Source organism: Manis pentadactyla, chromosome 13 (assembly GCF_030020395.1).
Source record: "Manis pentadactyla isolate mManPen7 chromosome 13, mManPen7.hap1, whole genome shotgun sequence".
NCBI lineage: Eukaryota > Metazoa > Chordata > Mammalia > Pholidota > Manidae > Manis > Manis pentadactyla.
Genome location: NC_080031.1, coordinates 78,652,003 through 78,678,829, shown reverse-complemented (window position 1 = coordinate 78,678,829; position 26,827 = coordinate 78,652,003).

Below are 26,827 nucleotides of genomic sequence, written 5' to 3'. Positions count from 1 at the left end.
AGTTTTCAAAGTAGATGTCTTTTACCTCCTTGGTTACGTTTATTTGCAGGATTTTTATACTCTTGGATGATGCAGTTGTAAATGGAATTGTTTTCCTGAGTTCACTTTCTGCTGTTTCACTGTTAGAATACAGTAATGCAACAGATTTCTGTTTATTAATTTTATGTCCTCCAACTTTGTTGAATACAGTTATTTTTCTAATATGTTTTGGTAGAGATTTTAGGGTATTCTATATGTAGTATCACTTCATCTGCAAATAGTGTCAGTTTCACATCATCCATACCAGTTTTGATGTCTTTTATGTCTTCATCATTTACTGATTACCTTGGCTAGGACTTCCAATACTTCGTTGAATTAAAGTGGTGAGAGTGGAGATCCTTGTCCTGTTCCTGATCTTAGAGGGAAATCTTTCATGTTTTCACTATTTAATGTGATTTTAGCTTTGGGTCTGTTGCATGTGGCATTTATTATTTTGAGGTTTGTTCCTTTAGAACCATTTTGTTGTTAGTTTTTAATCATGTATGGATGTTGAATTTCTCCAGTGCTTTTTTAGCATCTATTAAGGTGATCACATTGACTGATTTATGAATAGTGCAGCATCCTTTCATCTTTGTAATTATCTGACTTGGTCATGGATGAAACTTCTGATATATATTTAAGTATGTTTACTAATATTTTGTTGTGGATTTTGGTATCTATGTTCATCAGGGATATTGGTTTATTGTTTTATTTTTGTAGTGTCTTTAATTTCTTTTTGGAATAATGCTGCCCTCATACAATTAATTTCCAAGATATTCCACTCTCTTTTACATTTTGCAATACTTTTAAAAAGCTCAGTATTGTGTTTTCTTTAAATATTTGGTAGAAATCCTCTGTGATGCTGTCTGGTTTTGGAATTTTTTCTCTTGGGATTTTTTTATTACAAATTCAATTTCGTTGCTGGTTCAGATTTTCTGCTTATTCTGGGTCAGTCTTGGAGGCGTACTCTTCTAGGAACTTTTCTATTTCTCCTAGATTGTCCAATGTATGGGCATATAATTGGTCATAGAATTATCTAAAACTCTTAATATTTCGGTGCAATTAGCTGTAACTTGACATATTATGTTGACTGTTGTTTTCTGGCATAATATCAGGGATATGTGTAGAATGTTTCATGTGCTCCTTGGAAAATTAATTTTTTAAAAATTTTTAATGAAAAACATTTTCTTGTTTGAGGATTTTTTCAACATGTCTTTTATGTCAGGTTAGTTTGTCATGCTATTCAAAATCTGCACTTACCAATGTCCTTTCATTGGTATTACTCATGTACTTTAAGAGATGTTACCTGAAAAGTATATCAGCCTGGTGGTTATTAAAACAATGGTCATCCCTGAGGCCATCCCAGAGGAAAGTGTGGCTTATCAGAACACAATACTCATCCTTAAAGGACAATGTTCTTACTGACCAACCCGACACCCACACATGAAGTAGGAACACAGTCCACAAAGTCCATCTCTTTCTCTCATTGGATGGAGTAATGTGGGATGGTAGCCTTTCTGTGAAACATCAGAATTCACCCAAACTTGGAAGTATCTTTGCTCCTCAGACTTGCTCCCGAATGTTGCCAATGTTATTCTGGAGCTCTGATATAGTTTTTCCTGACAGATATTTCCAGATCAATAGTTTTGGTGAAGGGACTAATTCCCAGACTGTCCGTCTTTTATGACATCACTTCATTTTCTTATAGTTTTACAGATTTTAATTTTTCCTGGGACATTTGTATTTTTACTACATACTGTGAAAATGTTGTTCCTGTATCATCTTACTTTAAATGAAAGTGTGCAATCAAACTTATTCTTTGTCCTTTATATGACTTTTCTCCTGCAGATTTTCAGTTTTACTCTTTACAAATAGGAGTAATTTTACCATTATGTGTCTTTGTGAAGCTTTCTACATGTTTGTTTTACTTACAGTATATTTATCTCAGACATGGTGGTTTATAGTTAACATCAAATTTGTAAAGTTTTGGCCATTACTTTTTAAAACATATTTCTTCCATTTTTCTTACTCTTCTTCTTTGTGGATTATATTTAAAATGGGTTAATTTTTGTTGAATTTTTACATTTTAAAAACTCCTTTGTGTGTTTTATTCCCAATAGTTTCTATAACTGTAATTTCAGTTTCATTATTTTCTTCTCCAGTGCCTAAAATGCCATTATCCACAAATATATTTTAACTCTAAAATTCTGATTTGGATAAATGATCTGGGTCTTTTAAAATTTTAACTAAACTACAGACCTCATGGGCTGTTTCTTTGTTTTCCTTCTTTTCTTTTTGTTTGCTCTCATTTCAATCCAGTATCCAGTTATGAGATGGAATCATGGCATTCAATCTACAATATTACGTGGTATTTTGTGATCATGTTATCTATTGTCCTTTATATCTGTGTCCAATTCTCAGACTTCCCTGTGTTTTTCATAACCATTATTTCATTTATTTTGGAATATAGTGGTCAATTTTTTTTCTGTAAATAATTCATTTTTATTGAAGGGTAGTTGACACACAGTATTACATTAGTTTCAGGTGTACAACACAGTGATTCAATATTTATATACATGATAATTCTAGGTACCAGATATCACCATACCAAGTTGTTACAATATTTTGACTATATTCCTTATGCTATACATTACATCCTGGTTACTTATTTATTTTACAACTGGAAGTGTGTACCTTTTTTTGTGTGTGTGAGGGCATCTCTCATATTTATTGATCAAATGGTTGTTAACAACAATAAAATTCTGTATAGGGGAGTCAATGCTCATTGCACAATCATTAATCCACCCCAAGTAGTGGTCAATTATTTTACAGAATGCTTCTCATTTTGTGTCTGATGTTTTCTCATGATTAGATTTGAGCTATAAATTATGGGAAGAGCAACACAGAAATGAAGCTCCCTTCCCTTCTATTCTCTCACTGTATATTTTAGATTAAGTTAAATAACACTGAATATGTTAATACTGATATTTTGTTAAGGTGCTGTCTGGTGTCACCACCACCAAATACATATGCTAGACAAAAGGACCAATGTATCTTAGCACAGCACCTGGCTACAGAAACAAAAACAATGATATAAGTGTGAGAAAAATGGCCAAGGAATGGAGCCTCCATGACAGAGAATCTCAAAACTTACCAGTAAAATTACAATGTACAACATTTGGCTTAAGAGAAATGGGGGTATTACAATTGATGGGATGAAGGTGAAAGTTTGAATAAAATCTGGAATATATGAACAAACTTTATTGAGTAATTTCATTTGTCTGAATTTATTATGGAAACTAATGTTATGTTTAATTGGACAACACTTCTGTCTACTCTTGTAAAAAAAAAAGAGGCATGTAAATACAACATTCTTCATGTACCAACTGTATATGCCAAATGGGAATATATAGAAATGCTGAAATGCCCCCAGATTGTTGTTTTGGAATAGATAAATATACCTGGTGGAATAAAAGAGATTAACATTTTAATACATAACATGTTAGAAGCCCAGAATTTTTTGCAATTTTTTAGACTCCATATTCCACATCTGGGAATAATGCTGTCTCTTATCCATAAAACAACCTAAGTACATCTTTAAATAGTGAAATAAATAGTGGACATTCTGATCTGAAAATAGTGGTCTTCCTCTAGATGCCCTGGGCCTTGAAGATCCACGCTCATATTTGATTTTGGAAGTGCCTATAACACATCCTTGTGCAGGATGGAACTTTCAGAAAAGGCAGTGAGAAGCTTCTAACAGGGACTACTTGAATTTAGACCATAGAATTTTCAGTGGAGAGATACTAGCTTGGTATTTCCCTTAATGATATTGTAGTCTGACTGAAGGACCTACAGTAACCATAAAAGATAAGATAGCCCACGTATTTGGTTGCTATTGAATACTCTAATGGCAATGGTGGTGTCCAGAGGAGTTCCACAGGAAAGTGGAAATGGATTTTGCAAGAACATGCTCCCAAGTAATGAAACCACCTACCTTATTCACAGACGGACAACATGTTTTTTTTAGACTGACATTGGAACCACCTGAGGGACTTCTGAAGCCTGTAGACCCATGGGCAGTCCTATGAACAAATAAATTTTGAACTACAAAGAGCTGCCTGGTTGATTGTTTGTCACTGCAACATAAACAGACAGAATCCTACTGGGGAGCCATCCACATTGACAGAAAAGGAAAATCACATCAGCCTGGTGGGCTGAATTACATGTTGTTTCTCCTTATCCCTGGGCTGTTACTGCTTCATGGCCAGTGATAAAAGGCGTGTCAAAAATAATATATTTTTTGAGCAGTGGAATACTTGTTTAAGGAAAACCTTTGTTGACTATGGACTTTGAAAATTACCATAGGAATTCAAGGCATCAGAAGAACCCTTCACAGCATTGGAAGTTGATTGGAATTGAAAAGAGGGCATCCTGATGCTCTCATGGAGTTGGCCACTGAGTTCATGAAATGATAGGAAATGAAAGAGCTGCTGTGATGGAAAGATACTCGGATATTTTCCTTCCATCCTCTAATCACCAAATTGTATCTCTCAGATAGCTGTAAGTTTGGAATGATGCATGTACACACAAAAGACTTCAACCGGGTCCTAACAGGAATAACAATAAAGTCCTGAGTGAGATTGCATACACAGTTGTAGAAGCAACTGTTCACAAAAATCCTGAAATGGAAGATATTGGGACAGTGTTATCACATCAAATGAACATACTATCTTGCATATCATTTTCAGAGTAATGGATTCCTAGACAATTGGAATGAACAATTGAAATTTTTGTTGACAAACTGTTGAGATTCAGGCATGAAATGTTGTCTTATACCATTTGTAGATCTCATAATGACACCCAATATGAGGAAAACTAATGGAAGTTCCGCTAAATAAATTCCTCTCCTTTTTCAGGACTGGTGGGGAGGGGAAGATGCTGCTATAACTGTACAGTTCTTCAATACAAGACTTCAGCTTTATTTTTGTCCAACATCACCTCAACCCTTTATTTCAACCAGGTTTTGTTGCCCCAGGCCAACACTTCTTCAGTGGGTGCTTGAAGACAGGATGTTCTCTAGACAAGAAACCACAACTATACTCTAAAATTCTTTGGTTAGTATTTGTAAGGGCCTGATGGAGTGGATTATGAATTTGTCTCATCTAGAAACACTGGAGTTTATAGTAAAATCTACATTGCTTAATCATTGAAAGGGCCTGTAAATTCTCTACTTATGCATCCCTATGATAGGATTGGACCAAAGGTGACAGTCACCCAGTACGGTTTTCATGAAATAGACCATCACAATAGGTGAACTAAAAACTCCTTCCCAAGACAGAAGAGTGTACAGTATATTTTATGTTACTTTTATCTCCAAAGTTTACCTAAATACTAGCTACTAGTGTCTCATGTATTTTGGGACACATGTACATGCTATATCTGATAAAGTAAATATCATCAAACTCTTTTGGTCATGTTTCAAATCTCTATGTAGCTCTCCGTCATGACAAATCACGTGGGCTATGCAGAAATCACTAGAAGTTATATTTGGTCCTGTAGCACTTAAGGTCAAGATGAATTATATTCAATTATGATAACATCTGTATGCTCTCAATAAAAGTGGATGTATTGGTTCCTAAGTTAATTATGTAACTCCTTTAAGTATACCAATTCACTCAAGATGAACTGGTGTTAGACTTTACTAAATATAGAAATAATATTAGGAAAGAACTGAAAAAATATTAGACTGAGAAAATAATTCTAAAACTATTGGCATATCTAGCTTGATGTCTAGACAACTACTTAGAGATGCACTGTGTGTCCTGGAGGTTAGGAAACTGGTTTTACTGGTTTCATGATAGTGCTGGTGGTATGGTTACTCAGGCTTTTGTCTGTTTTAATTAGCTGAATATTACAGTAGTAGGAGCAATTTTTACCATTTAATTATTAACAGTGGAATAGTATCATTCAAATATTGGGAAATATCTTATGCAAACCTGAGTCAAGACTTTTGTGTTAACTTTAAGTTTTTAAGTCAAATCAATGACTTTAAAAAAAAACAATTTACAGCATGGAAAGTATAAAATGGGGTAGTAATTTATTGATTGTGAAGATATTTATTAAGACAGATTCTTTATGAATTATAAATAATAGCATAAATACTAGAAAATAAAACCTATAACCAAAATTCATCAGAAAGTGACAATTGTTTCTCAGCTGAGAGAAAATCAGAAGAAACTTTGGAAAGATTGTCAGCTTATGCTTGAGCAAAGAGATGTTCCCGGGGCAAGGAGACCACAGCAGGCCTTCTAAACACTGGGTGCTGCCATGATAAGGTCTGAAGTGGTCCACAGGCATCATCCATTCTCCTGAAATTGTCATAAGGAACTTCTGAGGACATTTCAGCCCTAGGAATTTTTAATAATTGTTAATTCAATGTGCTTGTTAAATTGTTCAACAGTGAAATGTACACTATATGTTTTTAATAATTTTTGCCTTCTATACTCATTTACTTTTGATTACTACATATCCTAAAGCCGGGTACTATAATTAGTATATTTGTCTTGTTAATACCCCTCTTATTAATGTTATGGTTGTTAAAACATATAATTTTGAAGTTTTCCTTCTAGGATTTATTCAAGATTTTTCTACTCATTCTTCATGACAGTTTCAGAATCACCTTAACATTTTGTCCCTTTGACTTTTTCATTACAACCTTTGATTAGCTACTCATCAGGGACTCCTCCTTGCATAGGTAATAATTTACATTGTCATATATAATAGCCATTTTAATTTTTCATCCTGTGGCAGCCAATTTTCAAAATTATAGCAGTAACTTCACCACTTATAAGGGTGAATTTGGGTCTGCATCAGACACTTTTGGTTAGTTTAATTCAGATATGAAAGTTGAACACACCTTCTAATTTTTTTAAATTGATGTATTATTGATGTATGATCTTATATTGGTTTCAAGTACAAAACCCAGTGGTTGAACAGTTAGACATATTATTAAATCTTCATCTCCACTAATGTGGTTGCTATATGTCAACATAGAAAGATGTTAAGAGACTCATTGTCTATATTCTTCATGTTGTATTACTATCCCTTTGATCAACTTACATTATGATAGAGACATTTTGTCCTCTTTTATCCCCCTCACCCTCCCAATCCATCCACACCAATTGCTCCCACATGGTAACCACTAGTCACTTCTCAGTGTTTCTGAGTCTGCTGTTGTTTATTCTGTTTTGCTTTGCTTAACAAAAGAAGTTAAGACATATGGTATTTATTTGACTCTATTAACACACATTTTATAAATTTATTTCATTATTAAGCTACTGTTGACCCATGAACCATTAGAGGATTTGTGCTTTCTCAAGTTGTATGAAACGTGTTTCAAATATCATCTCTAAAAATGGACTTTTGCTGATTTAATTAATCTCAGTGAACTGGCCAAAATATCTGCAGAAAACAAGATACTGAAGAGCCTTTTGCATTTCAGAAAGGTGAAATTACTAGTCTCCTGGGGCTTCCCAGGGGTATAGATAAAACATGCCCTTTCAGAGAGAGATCACCTACTAAAACAGAAGAGCCCATTGCATGTTATCTCATGTGGCTTAGAGTAAAAGTCCTTTCACCTTCAAGAAAGTACTCTCTGGTGTGCCTGATGAAGGAAATTGAAGAGTATGGTATTGAAGAGTTGTATGGTATTGAGCGAGTCTTTGTGAGAAGTACTGATATGTAGGAGAGAGACCTCACATCTCAGTCATCAGCATATCTGTGTTTACCCTTCCTGCTCATTCCTTATTTGGACTCTATTTTGATTTTTATACCCCATTGGACAAAACAGATTTTTTGAAGTTATATAGACAGTATTTAATATTTTAGCTTTATTGTATTACTTATACCTTGATTATTTCATTTTATTAATTAATAAGCACTCTTCAAGGTAAAAGCTTTGTATATGAGTTGTGCATATTTATTTCAGTAAACCAATTTATACCACATATTTACTGCATATAAGGACATAATTGATCTCTCACCAATTTGTTGCTGGCACCATATTATCCCTTTGCAATTGACTACAGGTTTCTGAAGTATGTTAGCAGATATGGACAACCTCACCATCTTCACAGAATTCCTCCTGTTGGACATCTCAAGCTCCCAGGAGCTCCAAATCTTGCAAGGTTTGATATTCTTAGTGATTTATTTGGCTGCCCTGGCTGGAAATCTAGTGACATTTACCTTCATTGTTATAGATCCACATCTTCACTTCCCCATGTACTTTTTTATGGGCAATTTATCCCTTATAGATTTTGGATACATCTCAGTTACTGTTCCCTAATGCATCACAAATTCTTTGATGGGTCATAAAGTGATTTCTCTTAGAGCATGTGCTGCCCAGACTTTACTATTTCTTTTCTTTGGATATGCAGAGTTCTTCTTCCTTGTGGTCATGTCCTATGACTGCTATGTCACCATCTGCCACCCTCTGCACTATGGGTCCACTGTGAGCCCCCATTTCTGCACACAGGCGTCATGTAGCTCATGGGTCAGTAGGCTGGTCTATTCTGCTGTCCACACAGGGACCATGTTCAGTCATCCCTTCACAAAGTCCAATGTGATTCACCAGTTTTTCTGTAATGTATCTCAAGTTATGAGCATTTCATCCCAGGCTGTGCAATTTTCTGAGTTTGTTGCCCTTGCCGTCAGTGCCTGCATTGTATTACTTGGCTTTGTCATCTTATTTGCCTCATATGTTCACATCGTTTCAACCATGCTGCACATGCATTCTGTGGAAGCCCAGATCAAAGCTTTGTCCACCTGCTCCCCCCAGATAGCTACACTTACTCTGTTTATAATTACAGGATTGTTTGCTTCCTTAGGACCTGTTTCAAACTCACCAAGCATTGTAGGTATGTTCTACTCCATGTTGTCCCCCTTGGTCAACCCCATCATCTTTAGCATGAGGAACAGGGAGATTAAGTCTGCTGTGCATAGAATGTTAAAGAAAGCTTTCCAGTTCCATAGAAGCGATTTTATTTCTTAAGCAGAAATTAATGTTGCTCTAATCAATGTGGGAAAATGTGTACAAAAATATTAACTTTAATTTTAAAGTTACATATTAGTAGTGTGGTCATTAAATAAAAGAGAGATGGATGTATTAATCAATTTGAAGTAAGTCACGTGAACAAAATACCTGTTTGAATAAAATGAGTTATTATTTCTTGTAGCCACTGTTTTTAAACACTAATTGTTATGCCGTATGTAGTGCTTGTTCATATAGTTTCATCCCATGATTTTGCAAGTGAATAAAGATCTAAAATGATAAATTTATTTCCTCACATGTGCACTGATCTTTTTGAAAAGATGGGATGAAAAATTAATTGTTTTTCTGTAAGTTAATCCATACCTATAATTTTTCACCTCATCTCTTTATTTCAGTGTATTTTCACATTCCACGGATGAACATAAAGCATGTAATTTTATTTTATTAGATACCTATAGAAAATAATACTTGTATCTGTTAATATGTCCATCCATATGCATAAACATGCAAAACATAAATCTGTTTTCAGATTGTCCAACTCTCAAAGACTTAGTAAAGTAATAGTTGATAATTGGTATGCACACATACTAGGAAACCCTGAATAACTCCTTATAGACATGTAAAACAAAGCATCATAAAATAGTGTTTATTATTGCAAACTTATAATTGTGATAGTGTTTTAATTAATTCTTAAAAGAAGTATTAATCAATTATAAAATAAATAATAAAGACATGGAGATACATTAGTTGAAGTCAGTCATTGACCTTCTTGCACATGGAACCTGGTTGCCTGTAATGGGGTGAGACACAGGGAAATACAAATTTGGGGCCAGGGGAAGCTAGCCATTATGGTAGGTAGGAGAGAAAATACTGCTTAACACACATTGCATGATTCCTATCAGAGAAAAAATATTTGTTGTTCTCTGTAACCTTAAGAAGTTTTGGTGAAATTGTATGTATAATTCCTATTTCAGTGTTGAGTTAAATATTTTTATTCCAGCAGAGGGGAGGAACTTATATTTATGAAAAGACCTATGATTTCCACGATTTTCAGTTATACAGTAACCTTGATCTAGCCTAAAATTAAATCTTAAATTGAACAAGCTATGGCATGTCATGATCTACAGCCCTAACTGAACAAACTCAAAGGGAGAACTCCCTCCAGTTTAGTTGTTCGATAAGTCAGAATTCACACTCAATATGGCCATCTGTTTCTGTTGTGTGATCCTTTCATTCTAATAAATATTAGTAAAAATAAATTTCATGTCTGTTTTGTTTTAACTCAAAGGGACCGTTGAAGTTGATGGGTATAACTGTTTAATTTATTCTTCCTACAGCATTGCACGACATAGGATTCACCACATTTAATTTATTCATACCCTCACCCATGAATATCGACATTATTCCAACTCACCTATGCTAAAGGATTTTGTTAAAAAAGATCTCACCGATTTCTATTCCATTCGAATGCCTCTATATGATGATTACTGCACATCCTTAGAAAATTGGAAACCCAGTTTTCCAATTGTTGTCATTTATGTGTTAATAAAATTTCATGTCAGTTATATTTCAGAATATCAGAGAATTAGAATTTCTTTTAAATGATATACATATTGTACTTAAAATATGTGAGGGAGTTACTTTATAAACATGTAAAGCCAGTTTTTTGCCTTTTTTATTGTTATTGAATTTCTGATCATATCACTGTGATTTAAAAATATTACTAAATATATTGATTTGTTAATAATATATATATTCCTTTCTCACTTTGAAGAAAGAGAAGCAATTCCTATATTTACATGTCTATTTAAGTGGTGGTGTCTTCTCTTTAAAGAAAAAGTTTTATTACCAACAAACTATTTTATCTGAATTTTCTGGGTTTCAATATTATTTGAGAACATTTTATCAACTGAAGAACATAAAAGTATCTAATTTTTTATTTTCTCTTGGATTGTGCTGTTTACAGTTTGATTTTAATTATTCAAACTTCAGTGTTTTAGAGCAGAAAGAATGCAGGTGTTTATATAAGTGATTTATCTCCTAATGATGATACAGTTGATTTGTCACTATCTACAAATCTACTTTTCTTTTCCTTTGGGAAAACCCTTAATTAAAATGTAAATTTACCTTGAATGCATACACTTATTTATGAGCACTTTATGTTCATTTTATATATTTACTTCTCCATCATAATATTAGTCTGGCTACCTAGGGCTACTGAAGAAACATTTATTTTATTTATATACTTGTTCTTTTTAAAGTTGTGTAATACCAGGAATACTCTGGGAAAACTGATTTTACAAATATGAGGTGATATAGTCTTTTTTAAGATAATACTTAGCCATGGAATTAATACATATTGATTGCAAAATTGATGTATAGAAAGAAATGATATATTTTAATGGTTCTCCATAAAGAAGATCCAAGTTTTCTGAAAATAATTGCACATTTATATGTATTTATCCTAAACTTCATTTCTTTCTAATTTTAAAAGTACACTTGAACACTTTCATTAAATATGTTGAGTTTGGTACAGTTGTAATAGAATCCATTTCTGTATAGTGAAAAATGCATGGTTATATCAAACCTTCCCTCTCCTAAGATGTACCTACTATATGCTTAGCAATTTAGAGTTGGAGAAAGGAACATGTTTAGCTTCTCAACTTTTTATTATTCTAAATGTTATCAATTTACTAGCTTTTTCTGTGTAGGCATTAACAGACTTAGGGTAGGAGAAGAAGTCAGGTAATGAAAGATAAAGAAAATTCTAAATGGCTATTTTACTGGTAATTGTCATTGATGCCCTATGTGTATTATCAATGCACATTTGAACACCTTTTTCCAATGGTACACTGTTTATTCACATACACTAGCATACATTTTTATTAGGTTTATTGAGTGATAACTGAAAGCCATAATGTGGAAGAAACCAAACTGTCCATCGAGAGATGAATGGATAAACAAGAGTGTCATGAATATACAATGGAATATTATTCAGCCATAAAAAGAAATTAATCTTGCTATTTGTGACAGCATGGAAGTATCTAGAGGATATTATGGTAAGTGTAACAAGTCAGGCAGAGAAAGACAAATACCATATGATATTATTTACTTGTGGAAGCTAAAGTAAAAACAATAAAAAATGAACAAAATTGCAGTACACTCATAAACACTGGGAAGTGACTGGTGGTTACCATTGGGGAGGGTTTGTGATGGGGAGTTGGGGAGGTTGATGGTGATAAAGAAGAACAAAAATTCTTAATTGTAAAATAATTTGGTGAATCAGACATCTTGTGGATGGTAGTATAGAATGGAGAATACATCTAATGATTCTGTAACATGTTCCTATATGGGAAGATCATAACAGCACTGGTCTGGGTGGGGATTTAATAATATGGGTAACTGTTGAACCACCATGTTGTATACTTGGAACCAATATAAGATTGTATATCAATTACACTTCAGTTAACAAAAAGAAAAGTATCATAGTGTAAGTTTACGGTGCAAACCATGAAAACTTAAAACCATATATGTGGTGAATGACAACTGCAATAATGTTGCTAAACACAATACCCCACATAATTACATATTTTTGTTGTGTGACAGCTTTTAGAATTTACTCTCAGCATCTTTGAATTATATAATGCAGTATGGTTAATTACATTCAACATGCTGTACATTAGATCCCCAGGACCTATCATTTTTTTACTAGTTCCATAAATTCGTTTTAATTTTTTTATGAAGGTATGATTGATATACACTCTTATGAAGGTTTCACATGAAAAAACAATGTGGTTACTACATTCACCCATATCATCAAGTCCCCACCCATACCCCAATGCAGTCAGTGTCTATCAGTGCAGCAAGTTGCCAGAGATCCACTATGTGCCTTCTCTGTGCTATACTGTTCTCCTCATGATCCCTGAACACCACGTGTACTAAACATAATACCCCTCAGTCCACTTCTCCGACCCTCCCCACATGCCCTCCCACACCCCTCTCATTTTGTAACCACTAGTCCCTTCTTGGAGTCTCTGAATCTGCTGCCACTTTGTTCCTTCAGTTTTGCTTCATTGTTATACGGCAGTTGTATAAGTTTTAATGAAATCATAGAGCTGTGTAACCACTACCACAATCAAGATACAGAACATGTCCACCACCTTCCAAAATTTCCCTGTGCCCTTTTTGTAGAAAATTCCTTTTTCCCTCCTTACGGTGGCAACCACTCATCTCTTTATGACCCTGTAGGTTTGCCTTTTCCAGAATATCCTGTGAATATAATCATGAAGTATGTATTCTTTTCCTTAAATTAAACTTTTAATTTAAAGATAATTGTAGATTCACATGCTGTCGTGAATATTCGCCCTAATAGGAATGTCTTGTAAAAACTATAGTGAAATATCAGAAGTAGGATTAGCTTTGATGCAGTCAAGGTACAGAACATTTCCATCACCACAAAGAAACCCCCCATGACCTTTTTATAGCCACGCCTACTTCCCTCCCTCCCAAACCCCTAATCCTCCCCCCTCAGCAACTACAAATTTGGTCTTTGTTTCTAATTTTGTGATTTCAAGATTGTTCTATAAATAGAATCATACAGTGTGTGTGTAGTATTTTGGGGCTGTCATTTTCTTTTCTTTTTTTTTATGGTATCACTAACATACAATCTTATGAAAGTTTCTCATGAGTAACACTGTAGTATCAACATTCATCCACATTATCAAGTTGCTCCACACCCCACTGCAGTAACTGTCCATCAGCATAGTAAGATTTTATAGAGTCTTTACTTGTCTTCTTCCTGCTGTACTGCTTCCCTATGACCTACTTACATTATGTATGCAAATTATAATGCTCCTTAATCCCTTTTTCCTTCCCTGCTTGCCAACCCTCCCCAAACCCTTTCTTTTGGGAACTGCTAGTCACTTCTTAGAGTGTGAGTCTGCTGCTGTTTTGTTCCTTCAGTTTTGCTTTGATGTTATACTCCACAAATGAGTGAAATTATTTGGTATTTGTCTTTCTCCAACTGGCTTATTTCACTGAGCAGAATACCCTCTAGCTCCATCCATGTTGTTGCAAATGGTAGGATTTGTTTTTCTCTTATGGCTGAATAGTATGCATTGTGTATATGTATTACATCTACTGATGGGCACTTAGGTTGCTTCCATATCTTGCCTAATATAAATAGTGCTTTGATAAATATAGGGGAACATATGTCTTTTTGAATCAGGGATCTTGTTTCCTTTGAGTAAATTCCTAGGACTGGAGGTCCTGGGTGAAAGGGTATTTCTATTTTTAGATTTTTAAGAAAGCTTCTATTGCTTTCCACAATGATTGAACTAATTTACATTCTCATCAACAGTGTAGGAGGGATCCCCTTTCTCCACATCCTTGCCAGCATTTGTTCTGTCTTGTCTTTTGGATGATGGCCGCCTTAACTGGTGTGAGGTGATACCTCATTGTGGATTTAATTGGCATTTCTCTGATGATTAGTGATTTGGAGCATCTTTTATGTGCCTGTTGGCCATCTGAAATTTTTCTTAGGGGAAGTGTCTGTTCAGATACTCTGCCTATTTTTTAATCAGGTTATTTCTTTTTTGGGTGTTGAAGGAAGGGAGCTCTTTATATACTTTGGATGTCAACCCCTTATTGGATATGTCATTTATGAAAATATTCTCCCATACTGTAGGATGCCTTTTTGTCCTGCTGATGGTGTCCTTTGCTGTATGGAAGATTTTTACTTAGATGTAGTCCCCCTTGTTCATCTGTCTTTTATTTCCCTTGCCTGGGGAGGTATGTTCATGAAGAAGTTGCTCATGTTTATATTCAAGAGAGTTTTGCCTTTGTTTTCTTCTAAGAGCTTTATGGTTTCATAACATATTCAGGTCTTTGATCCATTTCAAGTTTACTTTTGTGTATGGGGTTAGACAGTAATCCAGTTTCATTCTCTTAAATGTAGCTGTCCAGTTTTACCAACACAAGTTTTTGAGGAGGCTGTCATTTCACAATTGTATACCCGTGGCTCCTTTATATATATTAATTGGCCATATATGTGTGGCTTTATATCTGGGCTCTCTATTCTGTTCCATTTATCTATGTGTCTGTTCTTGTGCCAGTACCAAATTGTCTTGATTATTGTGGCTTTGTAGTAGAGCTTGAAGTTGAAGAGACTAATCCCCCCAGCTTTATTCTTCTTTCACAGGATTGTTTAGGCTATTTGGGGTCTTTTGAAGTTCAATATGTACTTTAGAACAATTTGTTCCAGTTCGTTGACAAATGCCATCAGTATTTTGGTAGGGATTGCATAGAATCTGTAGATTGCTTTATGGAGGATGGCCATTTTGACAATATTAATTCTTCCTACAGAAGATCAGGGGATAAATTTCCATTTATTATTGTCCTCTTTAATTTCTCTCAAGAGTGTCTTGTAGTTTTCAGGGTATAGGTCTTTTACTTGCTTGGTTAGGTTTATTTTTATGTATTTTATTCTTATTTTATTCTTTTTGATACAACTGTCAATAAAATTGTTTTCCTGATTTCTCTTTCTGCTAGTTCATCATTAGGGTATAGAAATGGGACAGATTTCTGTGTATTAAATTAAATATAAATTTTTGAAAATTTGCTAAATTCAAATATTGTTTCTAGAAGTTTTGGAATGGATTCTTTCAGATTTTTTATATACAATATCATGTCATCTGCAAACAGTGACAGTTTATCTTCTTTCTTACCAATCTGGATGCTTTCTATTTCTTTGTGTTGTCTGATTTCCATGGCTAGGACCTCCAATACTATGTTGAAGAAAAGTGGGGAGAGTGGGCATCCCTGTCTTGTTCCCAATCTTGAAGGAAAAGCTTTCAGCTTTTCACTGTTAAGTATGATGTTTGCTGTGGATTTGTCATATATGGCCTTTATTTTGTTGAGGTGTTTGACCTTAATACCCATTTTGTTGAGAGTTTTTATCATGAATGGGTGTTGACTTTTGTCAAATGTTTTTTCATTATCTATGGAGATAATAATGTGATTTCTGTCCTTTTAATTGATATGGTGGATGATGAAGAATTTTTGTATATTGTACCATCTGTACATCCCTGGGATGAATCCCAATTGATCATGATGGATGATCCTCTTGATGTATTTTTGAATTCAGTTTGGTAATGTTTTGTTGAGTATTTTTGCATCTATGTTCATCAGGGATATTAGTTTGTAGTTTTTTGTAGTGAATTTGGCTGGTTTTGGTAATAGAGTGATGCTGGCTTCATAGAACAAGTTTGGAAGTTTACCTTCTTCTGCATTTTTTTGGAAAACCTTAAGGAGAATGGGTATTATGCATTCTCTAAATGTCTGATGAAATTCTCTGGTGAAGCCATCTGGTCCAGGGATTTTATTATTGTGTAGGTTTTTAGACTACTGGTTTAATTTCACTGCTGGTAATTGGTCTCTTCAGATTTTCTATTTCTTCCTGGGTCAGTCTTTGAAGATTGTTACTAGAAAGTTGCCATTTCTTCTAGGTTATCCAGTTTGTTAGCAAATAATTTTTCATAGTCTTCTCTAATAATTCTTTGTATTTCTGTGGTGTCCTTAGTGATGTTTTCCTTTCTTATTTCTGATTCTGTTTACATTTGTAGAATTTCTTTTTTTCTTCATAGGTCTAATTAGGGGTTTATCTATTTTGTTTATTTTCTCAAATAACAGGCTCTTGGTTTCATTAATTTTTTCTATTGTTTTATTCATTTCAATATTATTTATTTCTTCTAATCTTTATTATGGCCCTCCTTCTACTGACTTTGGGCCTCATTTGTTCTCTTTATCCAGTTTCAATAATTGTTAATTTAAACTGTTCATTTGGGTTGTTCTACCTGTTGAATAGGCTGGGGTTGCTATATACTTTCCTCTCAACAAAATGCGTATAGAGGGCAAGCACATCAACATAATAAAGGCCATTTTCTCTGCCTTCACTACATCCCACAGAAGATGGTGTGTTTCCCTGCTGTTTTCATTTGTCTCCATATATTGCTTTATTTCTGTTTTAATTTGGTCATTGACCCATTGATTTTTCAGGAGCATGTTGTTAAGCCTTCATGTGTTTGTGAGCCTTCTTGTTTTCTTTGTACAATTTATTTATTGTTTCATACCTTTGTGATATGAGGAGTTGGTTGGTAGAATTTCAATATTTTTGAACTTACTGAGGTTCTTTTTGTGACCTAGTATGTGGTCTATTCTGGAAAATGTTCAATGTGCACTTGAGAAGAATGTGCAACCTGCTGCTTTAGGGTGGAGTGTTCTATAGTTGTTTGTTAGGTCCATCTGTTTTAATGTGCTGTTCAGTGCTTCTGTGTCCTTACATATTTTCTGTCTGGTTGATCTGTCCTTTGGAGTGAATGGTATGTTGAATTCTCCTAAAATTAATGCATTGCATTCTATTTCCACCCTTAATTCTGTTAGTATTTGTTTCACATATGTAGGTGCTCGTTTATTGGTTGAATAGATATGTATAATGGTTGTATCCTTTTTTTGGACTGACCCTTTTATAATTATGTAATTTACTTCTTTGTTTCTTGTTACTTTCTTTGATTTGAAGTCTATTTTGTCTGATACAAGTACTCCAACACCTACTTTTTTTTCCCTATTTGTGCATGAAATATCTTTTCCCATCCCTTCACTTTTAGTCTGTGCATGCCTTTTAGTTTCAGGTGAGTGTCTTATAGGCAGCATATAGATGGGTCTTGCTTTTTTATCCATTCTGTAATATATCTTTTGGTTGGTGCATGCAGTCCATTTACATTTAGTGTGATTATTGATAGATATGTACTTATTGCCATTGCAGTATTTAGATTCATAGTTACCAAATGTTCAAGGGCAGCTTCTTTTCTATCTCACAGTCAACCTTAAGTCACTTATTACACCATTATAAACATAGTCTGTAGATTCTTTTCTCTCTCCCTTCTTTTTCTTCTTCCTCCACTCTTTATATGGTACATAGCATATTCTGTACTCTTTGCGTATCCTTTGACTGACTTTGTGGGTAACTCATTTAATTTTGTATTTGGTTAGTATTTAGTTGGTGTACTTCCTTTGCTGTGGTTTTATTTTCTCTGGTGACAGCTATTTAGCCTTAGGCACACTTACATCTAGAGCAGTCCCTTCAGAATACACTGTAGAGATGGTTTGTGGGTGGTAAATACCCTCAACTTTTGCTTATCTGGGAATCGTTTACTCCCCTCTTCAAATTTAAAAGATAATCTTGCTGAGTAGAGTACCCTTGGTTTGAGGCCCTTCTGCTTTATTGCATTGAATGCATCATGCTACTCCTTTATCACCTGTAAGTTTTCTGCTGAGAAGTCTGATGACAGCCTGAAGGGTTTTCCTTTGTAGGTGTTTTTTTCTCTCTCTGGCTGCTTTTACTACTCTGTCCTTCTCCTTGATTTTTGCAATTTTAATTATTATATGTCTTGGTGTTGTCCTACTTGAGTCCCTTGTGTTAGGAGATCTGTGGACTTCCATGGTGGCAGGCCTTTCTTGACCAATAACTTCCTCCTTGACTCAGAGACAGCTGCACAAGTATATCAGATCACCTCCCTGGCCCAATTCCAGCAAACTCTCCAGAAACTGAAAGAAGCTTGAGAAGGGAAGGCAGTCCTCATTTTGAGCCAGGAGACTTAGTCTTAAGACAGTGCCCTCTACTGGTTCTTCTCTCACCCCCATCTGGGAAGGACTGCTTACAGTAATTCCCCTCACTCCCACTGCAACAAAGGTGACAGGGCACAAGTCTCCAATCCATCACTCCAGATGAAGGCCTCGGTGTCTGAAAAACCAAGCTGTCCTCTGATCAAGGAGGACTCCCTGCCCCATTATTGTTGTGAGTTTGTAGGATATCTGTAGATCCTTTTTAAGTGGCAGATGCTTTGGATAAGCACCTCATGACTCCAGAGATCTGGGTCCTTTTCAGCATCACTGTAGGACTGGAATTTCTTGTTTTCCTATTGTTCAATGTTTTTGTGACCCCCTCCCAGTTGCCAGCAGTATCTCTGCCCCTTCTGGGTTTACAGTACAAGCACTGGCCTTAAACCAAACTTATTACTATTATTGACACCATCCTTATTGGCTCCTCCCATGCATCAGTGTATCCTCTGACTCCAGTAGTTACCAAAATTGCTAATCTAACTAACCAGAGCAATAACCGGATCTGCCTCTGCTGAGACCATTTGGTGGATAATGCAGATCTCTTCGGTATTCTAATATCACTAGGAACAATTGCTAATACCATAACACAATATTGGGTTTTTTCTTTTACAAACTATAACAAAAACGATGGACTAGGCAGAGGCCCATGGTCCCATGATCCACAGTGTTTTACTCCATTACTAGCTAAGCAAGTAGGCAGTCTTGCACTTTGCTGCCAAAACCAGTCTGTGCTTCTCTGACTCATGGGGCATCGTCTTCTATTTCTATAACACCACCTTTTTGTATAATCATACCTTTCCTTAGTGGAAGCCGCAAATCTGGGGGGATTTCACTGAAGAGGAGGAAAACTTTGATGTCTATAGCCTTCCTACAACATCATCCGAAACCCATGTTTGCAAGGCAAATCTCTGGCCTCTGGTTATGTTAGAGCAATAACAAATTCAATGCAGCCAATCATAATGATAATGAGTTTGGGCCATAGCCAACAATTCCCTGGGGCAAGAGACTCTTGGCATTGGAGCTAAAACAAAGACAGTCTTCAACATATCCTGTGACAACTCCCAACCTTACCCTCCTTTTCATGACATTCAACTCATTTTTGGAAGCCTTCACTGTCAGATTCCTCATACTCATAATGAATCCCTCACCGACTTCCTCCCTTGTGTGCTCATGATTATTTCACGTGCTTAAAACCCTCTAGTTTTGACACCTGAGGGCCACAGGTTTCCTCTATTTTGGCCACCTTTAGTAGTCTCCTAACCTCACACAAATACTCTCAGCTGCAAGGATGATCACCTGGAGTCTCACTGGCTGGGACTGGACCATTTTTCTTTGTGGAACAAATGTGTTCTTGGCCCTGCTGAATGGATGTATAGGGTGGTACACAATAATTGCAACTATACCTGATATATTGACTCTTAACATATCTCCTTCCTCACCTCCAGGCAGCTGCCTGACCCAGGTCCCTTCCTGGATGTGTCACTATGGCACCAGCCTAGGATCCAGGTGCCTGAAACTCCCTGATTTCAGTGGATAGTGCAATATCAGAGATTAATGGTGTAGGATACTTAATATTCCATGGCCTGTTTGGGTTTATAGGGATTCCTGAGCTTGAAAGGAGCATTAGAAACATCTCCCTAGTTATATAGGGCACCTGGAAAGTGATAGTAGGAGCCATAGAAACCCAGGAAAAAGCCTCAGACTCCTCAGCTCCGGTGATTCTTTGATTAGGAGAGCCTTGGATATGCTCAATGCTGAGGCCAGGGGCACCTGTGCTGTGCCCAGTGAGACCTGCTGTTTTTATGTTATCACCTCAGAACTAGTAGAAGAGAATTTAGAGAGGATCAAGCAGCACATCCATCTCTTTAATGAGCTCACAGAACGGGAAATGCAAGACTCCTGGCTGGGCCAGTTTGTCAAATCCACCATGGGTGGGTGTGGCCTCAGTTGGCACCTGTCATTCCCCTCCCTTGAGTGATATTATTTGCTCTCATAATTGGACCATGTCTACTTCGTCTTCTAATTAAATCTTTCACCTCTTTTTTAGAGTCCATCAAGCTCCAGATGGTGATGCAAATGGAACCCCCCACGACAGTCATCCCACATTTACCAGGGGTCACTAGATAGGCCACTCAGAGGTTTGAACCCAGGCTGCTGTTCTCCAGAAATTACCCATTGTCATTAGGAAGCAGCCTAAGTGGTCTTTCCCCTACTGCCTAGGGACAGTGAGGGTTACCTCTTCTGAGGTGGGGTTGAGGCAAGTGGGACTGTCAGATAAAGCTCAAGGCTCTGGTAAGGTAAAGTCACAGTTAAGGCTTCACAGTAAACAAGAAGCCTTACCCTGGACATCTGGGAAAATCAGCTAGAGAAAAAAGGGTTTTTTTCTCTTCCCTTTCATCCCAGCTTGGCCATAGCAATAGGTCCCACCAATAACCCCAGCCACTTGCATGCTTTTTGTGATGATAAACCCCAGACAATGCAGCTCTAGTGACATCCCCTCTTGGAGCCCTCCTGGTCAGTGGGAGTTTTACTCTTTCCTTTTCACTTTTCATTAAAAACTTTGCTGGTTGCTCCATACTCTTGTCTGCTGACTTCATACTTCATAGCCTCCAAGACACGATCCTGGGAAAGCAGCATCTTCACTGGTAAAAACTTCACTTAACACATGTGATTTAAAAATCATTTTTATGCAGGAAAAGCTAATGACTAGATCTACCTCTACTACTGTAGGGATACTTGCATTAACAGGACAGATTTATACCTTCTTTGTTTTATTAATTAAAGTTTCATGTGTAATAAACATTTCTAATTTCAGTGTGTCTCAGGTAATGGATTAATAAAAATAATATACCTTGGAGTATATTTGGGCTTAAATATATTTTCCTTAAGGAAATTTCCATTTTTAATATATTAAAAGAGATGTAATTCATTTAGAAATCATGCATGGTTATCTTATGTTTTCCTGTTGATCCTATAAAATATAGTTTCCTATTAGTTAACCATGTTGGAATAAACACCTCATGATGTTCACATAATTTTTATTATGATAGATATTTTTTTTGGTAGATAATTATTTTTTATTGAAGGGTAGTTGACACACAGTATTACATTAGTTTCAGGTGTACAACACAGTGATTCAACATTTATACACATGATAATTCTAGCTACAATTTACCAAATAAATACTGAAAAATTATGTTTTCTTATTTCATTCTGGGAATGTGACACATACCACATTACTGTGGAATACACAGTAAGTCATGGAAGTAGATTCTCTTTTTACCAGAGGTTTAAGGGGCATATTAAGAAACTTGCCAAATTGCACAAGTTTGGTGTGGAAACAAATCAAACTCAGGCCAGCACATTCCTGGATTCACTATCTTTATTTCAGTAACATATTTTATGATCATTTTTATGCAGCCTTCAAATATAATTGATACGTGTATATTTAAGGTAAAAAATGGGATGATTTGATGTATGGACATGTTACAAAATGATTGGCACATCCACCAGTTCACATAATAACTGCATTTTTATTGCAATGAGAAGATTTAAGATCTGCTCTTTAAGCAAGTTTCAAGAATACAATGCGTAATTATTAATTGTATTTACATGCTGTATATTAGCTTTACACAGGATTCAGTCATATTATAGCTATAAGATGGTACCTTTGACTACCTTCACTTACCATCCACCCCTATTTCCAGACCTGGGAAGAAAGAATGCACTTCCAGTGACTATAAATCATTTGATTTTTATTTATATTCCATATATAAGTGAGCTAATATATTACTTTTTTCTGGGTGACTCATTTCACAAAAATATTCATTTATACATGATGAGATTTTTGTGTATATATATATTCTTTCATTTATTCTTTTTAATTGAATTATTGTTGACATACAATCTTGTATTGGTTTCAAATATACACACAGTTCCACATATAATAATATCTTCACCCCATGACTGGAGTTATTACCTATCAACATAGAAAGATGTTGCAGAACCATTGACAATATTCTCCATGCTATACTACCACCCCTGTGTGCATATGTGTACGTATGTGCATATATGTATGTATATGTGTACATAATATATAAAATATATTTATATATGTATATATATACGTATATATATACATATATATAAAACAACTTATCAGTCTATTCACATGTTTATGGACACTTTTGTTGTATGCACGTCTCCTGTTATAAATAGTGCTGCAATGGGCACAGAGGGCAGATACCTCTTTGGTAAAGTGATCCCATTTCTTTCAGTTACATACCCACCTAACCTGTCAAATAGGTCAGTGTTTGGTTGTTCCTAGGAGGCTTTTGAAGGAGGGTCACCAATATACTTGTCAATGTCAAACAGAGGGTTCTGTATTATAGTTTTGATTATAAATATTTGTACATCGTGTACATAGAAAAACACTGGTCATTACCACAGGGGAGGGTGGTTAAGGGATTGCTGAACTACGGGAAGGGAGAAAAGGAGTAACATTGTTTGACATCCTGATCTGACATGACTATATATATATGTCAGAATTCCTTTAAATCTACTCAGGATTCTGCATTTTATTGCATGTACTGCACCACACAAAAAAGACAAACAAATAAATATATAAATGTCTGTCCAGAGAAGTTGATCTGAGCTAACCTCAACTTGAAGGAAGGTAAATTAATCATTTTACACAAAACAATGTATGCATAAAATGTTAGTATTTTCACATCCTACTTTGTATAAACAGGAATAAATGTAGTGATTTAGGAGAAATTACAGGCAGGTGTCATTCTCCACATAATGGTAACTTCATTCATTTAGTAAGCAGTGCAGAAGGATGGGAGAGCTGAACAATGACACAAGGCCTGGCCCAAGGCAGTGGGGCCATCTGAGTATCTCCAGCTCTCAGGCTCAACCAGGGTTCACCCTTGCGGTTTGTGCAGCCACCTGATCTCTATCAACAACTACATAATAGACGAGTTGGGAATTCCTGTAGGATGGTGCAGACATGGCCTCACTGCAATGTCATATAAAACATAGATTGCTAAAAATGTGTCTTTAATTACTGAGGCTAGTTGTGAGAGTATCTATGTTGTTGTAGGTACTACTTGGAACGGAGAAAATGTGTGAACTACACGTCAGATAATGTACCCTGTTCTTAACAGTATTTATTTTACATGATTTCAGATGGACAAAGATGGATCATCAACTACGAAACAAACCAGTAGGCAGGTGCATTGGTTAAGTCACTCAAACTTTCCACAATTGCAGTCTGTTTCTGTGGCTCTTTATCTGGACACTCGTGGTTTTGCAATGAATCCTTCTGCTCCCCTAATGAATTTGATTATGGACACTTCCAGGAACAATTCAGAACTGAACTAGACGCCCTTTGCTCAAGAGTTCATGCATATTTAGAGGACCCTGATCTCTTTAGACTCCTGCTTCTTAAAAGCTAATGCCAAGTAGCTCACCCTCCTCTTTATCCCACTATATTTGGAATAACTTGAAAATGAGTTACACCAATGTTCCTAGAACATTATTCCAGAAACATTATCCCAACATATTCACACTGCAAGTTTCAATCAAAGTTCATCAATCAAGGGTCAACTATGAATCATCATCCTGTGATGATTTTGCAACAACATAAATTGTAAAACACTTCTCTGGCTCACTGATGTCCAATATGAAGCATGCACCTCTGTTAGAATTTAAGAAATGTATCATTTCCCCAGCGCTCTCAAATGTAGTTAAAATATTTTCTGTACTTCTTTAATCAGAACTCTTTTCAGAGCTGCCTTCATATTCTTATTTCTCAGGCTGTATATAACAGGGTTCATGATTGGAGACAACATAGTAAAAGAAACAGACAAAAGGAGGTCCAGGATGGTCTGAGAGGGGGAAAGTGGCTTCAATTAGGCCAAGGCAGCTGTGAAAATAAACAATGACACAACCACCAGATGAGGGTTGCATGTGGACAGGGTTTTGGATCTTCCCTCCTTAGAGGAGATCTTCAGGACAGCAGAGAAGATGTTGACATAGGAATATGAAATGGAGGTGAAGCACATTATTGTCATAATTACACCTATTAATGTCACTGAAGCTTCATCTATGTTCATTTCGGTGTCTGAGATCACCATAATCTGAGATTTGGTGGATTTCCAGCTGAATTGATGGATTTTATTGGAACTGAAATTTGTTGAAAATGTCTCTGAAGCGTGCATGGCTCCATAAATCAATGCACTGACATACGAAGCCACCACCATCCTCTCACAGGCCTCCTTGTTCATGATGGTCTCATAGTGCAGCGGGCAGCAGATGGCAACAGAGAGGTCATAGGACAAAACTGTGAGGATGGCAAATTCAGCAGCACCAAAACCTGCAAAGAACAGCACCTGGAAAACACACCCAAGGAAGGTTATTGTGTTCCTTTTCATCAGGGAGTTGAGAACAAATTTAGGAACAGTGACAGAAATGTAGCAGAGATCTATGAGTGACAGGTTGTTCAGGAAGAAGTACATGGGTGTGTGAAGCTGAGGATCCCAAGTAATGAGCATGATGATGAGTCCATTTCCTAACAGGGCTGTCAAGTAGACCATGAGGAACAGGATGCCCTGTAGGGTTTGCATCCTTGAGTCCTCAGACAATCCCAGAAGAAACTCAGTGACTCCTGTGTAGTTGATCATCACATCCATGGTGTGTTCCCATGTGTCACTGATGTAAACGAAGCACACATAAGCCACCAGGCAAAGGTGCCTCCACGTCCAAACTGCACAAAAGAAGCAACAAAGAAAAGCCTATAAAACTGTCTTTGGAGTGAATTACACGGAGCAAAGGCTAATTCATCCTGAAATGTATATTAACATTTTTGTGCAATGCAATTTTGATGTTTTTAAAATGACAGCAAATTGCATGTTTTTATGAAGGAAATGTGTGTCTTGCAAAATTGTTGCAATATTAAAAGCAAATCACTTGGAATCTGCTGTAATCAGGGAGCTCCTCTCCATTACATTGCACTGTAGTATTTCTTTTTAAAGCTGTAAACTCAAAACTTGCTTTATGTTCCTTGGTGCTTTGCCAGAACTATCTGTGTTCTCTGAGTATATTCGTATATTAATAGAAGGTTGAAGTGTCCATAGTTAATGTTTCAAATATTATTATATTCATAAGTGAAACTGCATATATTAGGATTTTCCATGGAGGGCTACTCAGTTTCATACTGTAATGGTAAATGAGACAAAATATGTGCCTGCTAACTGGAGGTGAAGAATAAACTACATGGTATTCTTTCATAGGTCTGTAGTTCCATGTTATATCACTATAATATAGAGAACATAATGTGATAAACATTTGCTGAAGGATAAAATGAACAGATATTATGTTCATATAGTAAGAAGTCAGAAACATAGTGCAAAATTTGTTACACTTTCATACAATGAAAATGCTGGCTTATGGACAGGTTTATCCCACATGGTGGGTTTGTGATCTGTTGTGTCACACAGTGATTTTAAGTCACACAGATGTCCTGACATTGTGGATATTGCCTCTGCAAGTCACCTGTCAAAGAAATGTAACATTGCACACACTCCTCCACCTTAAGGATATGCATCTGCCAAAAAAAAAATGGAGTAAATAGAGGTAGGTCCTCATAGGGGGCTTTGGAGCATTAAGTCAGATCAAACATAAGGAGACTGGATTATTTCATTTATTCCTTACAGTGTATCAAGAATTTTATTCTAGGAGAACACAAATACAATGGCTCCATGCAATTAAACAATAGCAGGACTCGGATTTGCCCAACTCCTGGGCAAACTCTGTGCTGGCTCTGGAATATGTAGAATGAAATGGACAAAAAAAATTGTAACCTTTTAAAGTACTTCAAGCACACATTAAATGTTAAAGTAATAGGTATGGGTACTGTGCAATTTGATGGTGGCAAAAGGTAAATCACATACTTTACTGCCATTTCTTTTGATAGTTTGCATATAAACATGCATGTTTGTTTAAAATATTGATGAATTGGTACATTGTAATTGTCATGTTTATAAAAATAAAACTGAAGATTTTGTTGTTTTTCAA